We start from the raw sequence: 9,719 nt of genomic DNA, 5'->3' as shown, positions 1-9,719 counted from the left end.
CCATCTCTGAAACTTCCCCGCTCAATGCGTAGGCAGCCATGACTGTCAAGTCAAGCTTGAACTTTTAGCAGCCATTTATGATTTTATTTTTTTATTATATAGTTTTAATACTATATATTATACGAAGTGCCCATATATATATTAATGTCACAACATTAATTACATAACACTAAGTTTTTTTTATCTCCTCTCTCTCTCTTTCCCCCAAATCAAAATCCCCAAAAAAATGTTGCTGTCCTGCTCAACCCCTCCCAATATCGCCAAAGAATGCAGCAGCAGCAGCAGTCCGGGCCTGTCGGCTAGCGGCAGCCGCAGCAGTCCGGGCCTGTCTGCTCGGCAGCACAATAAACCAAACACTATATCTATAGCAGAAAAAAACCCAATCACAATGCGATTGAAAGAAGCGTTAAACGTGGAACACCCACTACTGCTACCAATTTCATCATATGACACGGCCTGGGTCGCAATGATACCGTCGAAAACAAACGACGTTGTTCCTCAATTTCCGAAATCTCTAAACTGGCTTTTAGAGAATCAACATCCGGACGGATCATGGGCGTTTAATCCAACACATCCGTTACTAATCAAAGAGTCACTTACTTCAACATTAGCTGCAATCCTTGCTCTTAAAACTTGGAGTACGGCTCCACAACTCGTCGAGAAAGGTCTAGATTTCGTCTCTAATAATCTCTGGGCTGTCATGGATAATCACCAGAATTCTCCGTTCGGGTTTGATATCGTGTTCGCTGGTATGGTTGAGTACGCCGGAGTGAATTTGGGGTTAAATATTCCTATGGATTCGTGTTTGGTTCGCGAAATGTGTCGCGAACGAGATTTGAAGGTACGATCGAACAGTTTTAAAGACGTTGCTTGTGTTGCGGAAGGATTGATTGGGGGTTCTTATGAACATCATTGGAATGAGATTATTAAGTATCAAAGAAGTAATGGTTCTCTTTTTAATTCACCTTCTACTACTGCTGCTGCTTTTCTTCAACTTGGTGATGAAAAATGCTTCGATTACTTGAATTCGGTGGTCGAAAAATTCGATTCTGCAGGTACGTGATGTTTTTTCAATACTATTTACATATGTAAATGGGTCGGGGATTCCCATCCCTGCCGGGCATCTGCCCCGATGGGGACGAGGAATCCTCGGTTAGAATCCCGCGCAATGCGGACAGGTAGAAACGAGAATAATATTCTCGTCCTGTGGGGATCGCCGTAAGCGTCCCTGATATTGGCCCCACAGGAATTACCTCTTATTCCTCGATCAATTCTCCGTTTAACATTTAACTTTTTTCTAACATGGGATGTGATTTTTTTCAATGCTGTTTGCTATCTAGAATCATGTCATTTGCCTCATGGAATGATTTTATTAATTTTTCTTATCATATATTATAATTTTTGATACGTGACATTTACACATAATAGTTGTTTTAATTTTTTCCATATAAACTTAATATATGAATAAATAAGCAAACAAATTAATTACTTATTTATCCACATAGAAAAAAAAAAATGTCGTGTGTACGTACAAAAGACAAATGTCACCAAATGATACACAAAAGACATAAGAGGCAAATGTCAATATTCTGGATACCACAAGATGGTAAATAGAACTTTAATCCGTAAAAAAAAACCATGTGGTTACCCAAGTTATCAAATGTATGTCTGAGGTGTTTTTTACAAACAAATAATGACTGGTGTATTTGTTTTGTTAAAAACTTTTAATTCATTTTGAAATTGTCAACGGTTATTTTTATAATATCAATCTAAAATATTCTCGATTTTAACAAAATGAGAAACTCAATATAAAAAAGTTAAGGTGCAAAAATACCCCTACCATTTTCAGGAGCAATTTTATCCTTAATGTTGGAAGTCAAGAGCAATTATACCCCTAACGTTGATAAACCGGGTTAATTTGAGAAATAAGTCATCAAACTGTCTTCTCGGTTATGAATCTTACCATCTACACTTCACATGTGCGTCATTTTATCACTCAATAGTAACAAATCACAAACATATGTTGAGAAGTGAAAAAAAATATATTGTCTTTTGTACGATAAAAAAATTCAAAAACTCACTAAATTTATAAATATTAATCCTCAATTCTATTATTAAATTATAAAAAACATGAAATCTTTTTTTTAGAACTAACTGATATGCAATTGGTGAAGAATAAATAACAAAATATTTGTGTTTTATAATAATGTATGAAATTGATCCAAATTATCGATGTATGGATAAAATTGCTCTTAACTACCAACGTTAGGAGTAAAATTGCATCATTTTATACGTTAAGGATAAAATTGCTTCTGACTCAAAACGTTAGGGTATTTTTACACTTTAACCCCAATATAAATTTACATTTGACAATTCGTGTAAACATGGATTTATTTTTTGGAATTTACCCAATATAAATTAACCATATTTGTTCATTTCTCATTTTTATTTCTTTTCAGTTCCTACCCTCTATCCAATGGATATCTACAGTCGGGTGTCTATGCTTGACAACTTGAAAAAACTTGGAATTGATAGGCACTTCAAGGAAGAAAGCGACACCGTTTTAGATGATGTATACAGGTATATATATCATCTTAATTTCATGGTTTATAATTTCCCCCTTATACTTTTAAAATATTCAATTTAGTCTCTAATTTTTTTGAAATGACATATTAACTCTTTAAATCCACGTGGCGGCGAGGTAACGAGAAATTCAAAATGTATACATTTTAAACAAGATAGATTACTTTAAAATATTTAATGGAATAATAGGTACCTTTCAAATAGTGTATTGGTCATTTGAAGCAAATTCAAGAGGTTAATAGAATTTTTTCAAAGAAAAAGGGCAGTTGACATCTTTAGCTTCTATGACCTGTTTGGTAAAAAGTTTTTAGTATAAAATTAGAGGTTTAAGTCATTTTAGAGGTTTTGACTAGTTAAACCTCTAATAGTAGTATTTGGTGAAGAGAAGTTTGAAAGAGATTATTTCGCCCAAAAAGCTAATTTAAAAAAAATGTTTTAGAAGCTTTTTCAATTAGTTTATTGACCCATCTCTTTTGAATGAAATTTTTACCCTAATTATTATTATTTAACTTCAAATAGAAGTTTTATCATATCCTTATTTGTTATCTTACACAAACAACTATGAATAATCAGCTAAGTTTTATCAAACAAATTTATATAATCAGCTAGTCAAATCAGTTAATAATAAAAAAAAAAAATCAGCTAACAACTAACAATTATTTTTGTCAAACAGGCTTATACTTTTCAAAAAATTCAATTTCCCCATATACTCTTCAAATGTTTAATTTACTCGTTTAAAATGGTTGAGAGAAATTTTGAAATAGGCTTAATACATTTTTAACCTATATACTTATCTAAACAAGTCAACTGCCCTCTATACTTTGAAAAAGTTCAATTTACTCTCTAAACTTGTTTAAAATGGTCTATTAACCCTTCTAAAATCTACTTAGCAGAGTAAGGGCAAATATTTTTATTGTTCATCTAAAATCTAATTTAAATTATGTCATTTGTAATTCAATTTCTCATTTTTATTGCGTTTTTTTATAAACAGGGCTTGGATTCAAGGGAATGATGAAATATTTTTGGATACAGAATGTTGTGCCATGAGTTTTCGTCTCCTTAGACTAAATGGTTATCAAGTTTCTTCAGGTTCATTTTTTATAACTCTATGAGATTTAAGAAACTTCTTTTCTATTTCACGTGGAATATATGCTATTGTAGTTGTCCGATTAAACATAATTATGCGCGCAATGCTTTATTAACTATGGTGAAATCGGACGATTTTTGTCCGATTTAAAAAATATAAAGAAATTGAATGAAAATCGTCTGATTTCTTCACCACGTACGTAACCCGAGTAATAATCCTCGGATTACGTTTTTGTCATTCTTCTCACAAGGAAATCGGACAATTTTTGTTCGATTTCCTATTACAAGAAAGTTGGATAAAAATTATCTACCTTCCGTGTGGGAAGAACTCCAACGCAAAAGCAACATGGAGAACCGTGCTACTTTTGGAACAACTTTCAACAAGGTTCTTGCAACAAGAAGTTGAACAATCTTTGTCTAACTTCCTTGTAATAGGACATCAGACAAAGATTGTCCGACTTCCATATAAGAAGAACAAAAAAATGTAACCCTTGCACTATTGGTGAAGAAATTGGACGACGATTTTGGTCCGATTTCTTTACAATTCTAAAGCAGATGAAAATCGTCCAACTTCCCTGTAGTTAGCGAAACACTACGCGTGTAATTGTGTTTAACCGGGCAATGAGATGTCAGACAATCTTTACCTGATGTTCTTATTGGATATCACACAAAACTGTAGCCTAAGCACTATTGATCGGGTTACAGAGGATGTAAAGAAGTCAGACAAACTTTGTTCCATTTCTTTGCAAAGGATTTTTTTAATCCAATTTCACTCATATTTTAGAAAGCAGTATCATGAGCATTATTTCTAACCGGACAATCAACATGAAGTTTTATTTTGTGGGATGGATGATTTATTTTATTTTTTCAACTATTGCAGATGTATTAAGTGATTATGACAACGTAGAACATTTGATGCATTCGTACAATAACGACACCAAGTCTATTCTTGGGTTATACAAAGCTTCACAGACTTCAATCTTCCAAATTGAACCTATTCTTGATAGAATTCAACAATGGACGGCTTCTCATCTTCAACAGGTGTTGTCAAACGGTCAATTCAAGAACGGAGTCTCCAAGCAGACGTAAGTACGGAAACTTCTCGTCAATAGTGTTTCCGTGTTTTGTGTCTATTTTTGTTTAAATGCTATTTTTATGAAAGTTATGTTTTAAAAAAGTTATGTTTCCATTTCAGGTGGATTATGCCCTTAAACATCCTTATGCAAGCTTGGAACGAATTGAGAGCAAAAACTACATTAACAATTACAACATTGATAATAATCAACTCCATAAAGCATCTATAAATTTCATTATCCAATTAGTAGGTTATCATTAAATAGTTAGAATAAATGCGTTCGATAATGCTCCATTGGAGCATTATTTCATGTTGATTGTCAGATTAAGAGTGCTCTGTAAACTAAGGTGAAATCAAATAAACATTATCCAATTTTAAAATTGCAAAGAAACTGGACAAAGATTGTCAGACTTTTTCACATCGTACATAACTCGAGCAATAATGCTCGGGTTATGGTTTTTTCCCATCCAAAAGCATCACGGAGAACTGTGTTGCTTTTGGAAGACTTCCAACAAGGAAGTCGGACAAAACCACAACTCGAGAATTATTACTCGATTACGTACGATGTGAAGAAGCCGAAAAATCTTTCTTCGGCTTCTTTGCAATTTTAGAATCAGTTAATCTTTATCTGATTTCGCCTTAGTTTACAGAGCACTATCATGAGTATTATTTTTAACCGGATGATCAACGTGAAATAATGTTCCAATGAAGCATTATCCAGAGCGTTTATTCAAATAGTTAAAACAACATACTAAACCTTGATGTTTTGTAGGTTTTTGGGTATTGATAATAGAGATCTTGTGGCATATTCATCTAAAGATTTCAATTTTTGTCAAACCATACATCAAAAAGAGCTTGAGCAATTAGAGGGGTACTTAAATCTCTTCTTTGGCATATTTTATTACATAAATAATTTATTAGTCGGTATATTTTTACCTAACATAATATTTAGTCCTCGTATTTTAAAAATACATTTGTTAGTCCTTAATTTTTGTTCTATTCGACAGTTTAGTCCCTCAAGTATTTGAATTATTAAACAGTTTAACACCCTCTTAGAGACTATTCTGTAAAATAAAACAAAAACTAAGGACTAAACAATGTATTATTAAATATGAGGACTAAATAGTATATTAGATAAAAATATAGGGACTAATAAATTATTTACTCTATTTTACTTTGGATAAATGTAAATAATCTCATACTTACCATATGTAAAATGCAGATGGGTGAAAAAATACGAGATAAATAGTTTGAAATTTGCGAGACAGAAGATTCGATATGCGTATTTCGCTGTTGCGTCTGATATCTTCCAACCTCATCTGACAGACGCTCGAGCCGCCTGGGCTCAAAATTCAGTTCTGACCACAGTTGTTGATGATTTCTTTGACTTTGCTGGTTCCATGGAAGAACTACTAAATCTAATAGATTTGGTTGAGAGGTATATATAATTAGAAAAGTGTATAACTAATAAAACTAAAAATATAATATTGTACAATTTAATTATAGAAAATCAAGTAAAATAGTTTTTCTTGTATTTTTAAAGCAAAATCACTACTTAGACTCTTATAATTAATATTTTCAAGCAAATTATGTTTAATAGATAATAAAGCTAATACATTTAATTTTTCTTATGATATGTTTGATCGTAAATATGATTTAAGTAACTTTAATTTTGAAATCTCATTTCTGCCTATGCAAATAATTTCCTATAAGCAATAAACACATTTGGAAAACCATCAAATCGTTTCAAATAATTTAATATATCATTAGCAATTTTTGTCTCTTTTAGTAACTTAGTTCGTAAATTTTTTAAATCTTGAAATAAATCTTGACTATATATATGCAGATGGGACAGTCACTCGGCTGTAGGATTCAAGTCCAAAGACGTTGAAATACTCTTCAATGCAATCTATGGCACAATCAATGAAACTGCAGCCAAAGCTCAAATACAACAAGGGAAATGCGTCAAAAGTCACTTAATTGATATTGTAAGTCATTTTTTGTATTTTCAAATTAAATCTTAGTGCGAGATAAAATGTTGAACAAATAACGTTAATGAACAGTGGATCACATTGCTGAGGAGTATGCTGATGGAGGCAGAATAGGCAGAAAACAAAACAGTTCCAACCATGTATGAATATTTAACAAACGGATACGTCTCGTTTGCGTTGGGACCAGTGGTTCAAATCCCACTTTACTTCATGGGGCATCAGTTGCCGGAGGAAGTTGTACAAACTCAAGAATACAATAATCTATTCATGCACATGAGTATGATCGGGAGACTTACAAATGATCAAGTGTCTGTTAAGGTACGTAAATCATCCTCAATTCTATTATAATCCTGGTCCACTAGACTTACAAAAAAAAAGAGAAGATGAAAAGGTTACCATATCACTGTACTTTACCACAACACTGTACTTTACTCAGCGATAACGCCTATATAATGGATCCATAATAGCCTAAAGACTAGAATACCCTTTACATTTAAACTATATCACAATTATATTTCTATTAACTCCTTTCAACCTAGAGTACATATAGTTAAAACTCCAAAATTGCTAATAAAATACTAAAAAAGTTTTCTTGGAAGAGTTTTAGTAAGATTATCAGCTAACCGATTTGTTATTGAGGCTCCTAGTGGATGAATTAGTCATACTTTGAAATTTTCTCTAACAAAATGACAATCTAACTATATGTGTTTGGTCCTTTCATGACATGTAGAGTTATTGGTAAGATAAATGGCAGATCGATTGTCACATAACAAAGGAATAGGTTTCCTGTGTTTGATTTGCAATGCTTGTAAGATGTAGACGAGCCATTGAATTTCTGTAGTTACATAAGTCATGACTTGTACTTACCTTCTGTTGAAGATCTTGAAACTGTTGCTTGTTTCTTGCTTTTCTAGGACACTAATAATGCTTGTCCTAAAAAGACACAAAACCCAGTAATAGACCTTCTAGTATCAACACATGTTACCCAATCAACATCTGAGAAAGCTTTTAAAGCCAATTCGGATTTGGAAGAGCATAATAGTCCTTTGTCTGGGTTTCCTTTGATATACAGTAAAACACTTCTAGTTGCTTGTAAGTGAATGTTAGTAGGTTTTGCCAAAAAATGACTCAAAGTATTCACTGAATAAATGATATCTGGTCTGGTACTCATCGGGTAAATAAGTCTGCCAATGAATCTTCTATAAGTTGTTGGATTAGTCAATGGTATCCCAACCTAAAATTGTCTTAACAACCTAAAGACTAAAATACCCTTTGTATTTAAACTATATTACAATTATATTCATATATGATTAGGAGACTCACATATGATCAAGTGTCTATTGAGATACATAAATCAAAGAAATTCTATTATAATTCTGGTTCACTGGATCTAACTAATAAAAAGGTCACAATGTGTTTAATTGTGGATGTACAGAGAGAAGGCGCATAAGGGAAACTAAACAGTGTATCATTACAAGTAGCACTTAGTCGAGGATCGACGACTGAAGAAGAGGCACAAGCACATGTATCAAGACTGATAGAAAGTCATAGAAGAGAGTTGCTGAGAATGGTAGTAGATAAAAAGGATAGTTTGATACCAAGAAGTTGTAAAGACTTGTTTTGGACAATGAGTAAAGTATTACATCTTTTCTACATGACCGATGACGCCTACTCTTCTCCGAGCAAGATGGTCAGTGCAGTTGACGCTATTATCGATCAACCAATCATTTTCCCGACTTATTGATCATTGATCTCATTTGATACCAAGAAGTTGTAAAGACTCTCATCTTTTCTTCATAACTCACGACATCTACTCCTCTCCGAGCAAGATGGTTAGTGCAGTTGATGCCATTATCGATCAACTGATCATCTTCCCGACTTATTGACCATCAATCTCATTTATTAATTGAACTCAAAAGTACTCAGCTACTTACTATCTTGTTATCAAAATACACACACATAACCGATTTTTTTCATTTGTCTTTCTTATTTTGATGTTTAATTACTTGAAAACACTTTATGATACTGATATGTAAAGATTGATCAATGATCAATTTCTTTGAAGTTTTAAACAATAAAAAGAACTACAGTTCAACTATTGCAGAGTAGCAAATACATATATGTATATGGAAATTACTTTTCAACTTCACTAAAGGTAGAGAGAAACGAGCACAAAAGAAGGATTCTCCTATAATATAAAATAATTAGTTTTGTAGTTTAAAAGACAACTCTCGAATATAATTTTGTATTGATTTTAAAATTTTAATTATTAACATTATTTATTCTAATATTTAATATATATTATTTAAAAAAATACAATAAACTCACAAAAAAACCCATGAAAATTGCAAAAAAAAAAGGGTAAAAGAAAGAACAAGAAAACAACCCATGAAAAAGGTAACAACCATAAAAACATGAAAAATGATAAAAATCAGAAAAAAAAAGTGTGAAAAATAAAAAACGGAAAAACATGAAAAACGGAAAAATGTTCAAAATACTAAAAATGCGGAAAATAGAGAATATGAAAAATGGTAAAAAAAACCGAAAAGGGAAAAACGTGAAAATGGTCAAAACGCAAATAACATAAAAATACAAAAAAAAAAATGGTAAAAATACGAAAAATGAAATCAAAACGTGAAAAATAGAAAAATGGTAAAAATGTATTTTTAACTCAAACAACGCATGTGGAAAATGAAAGGCTAAGTCCGTAATTAAATACAAGCTCAATGAGTTAATTAACCACTCTGAACCTCAATTTGTCACAAACAAGGAGTCAAAACCATCCATGATAGAGGCAGTTCAAATGACCGAAGGATGAAACCATCCATAATAGGAGTGGTTCTAGCGATCGAAGAGGCCTGGCCCCTTCTGTCTTCGCCCTGTCCTTAAACACCAGTTGAACCCCAGTTACACTCTGGTTAAACCTCTAACCATTAACCCTTTGTCTTTTTTGGTTCTTTGACCAGTACGATTTTAAACAAATA

The 9,719-nt window shown here is 32.3% G+C and overlaps 1 pseudogene; it reads left to right on the top strand.

Annotated features, from left to right (window-relative positions):
- Positions 1 to 226: 226 nt before the first annotated feature.
- Positions 227 to 8,512, top strand: LOC136233811 (terpene synthase 6, chloroplastic-like; annotated as a pseudogene).
- The last annotated feature ends 1,207 nt before the right edge of the window (positions 8,513 to 9,719 follow it).

Source organism: Euphorbia lathyris, chromosome 6 (genome assembly GCF_963576675.1).
Source record: "Euphorbia lathyris chromosome 6, ddEupLath1.1, whole genome shotgun sequence".
Classification (NCBI taxonomy): Eukaryota; Viridiplantae; Streptophyta; class Magnoliopsida; order Malpighiales; family Euphorbiaceae; genus Euphorbia; species Euphorbia lathyris.
This window is presented reverse-complemented; position numbering and strand designations above follow the sequence as displayed.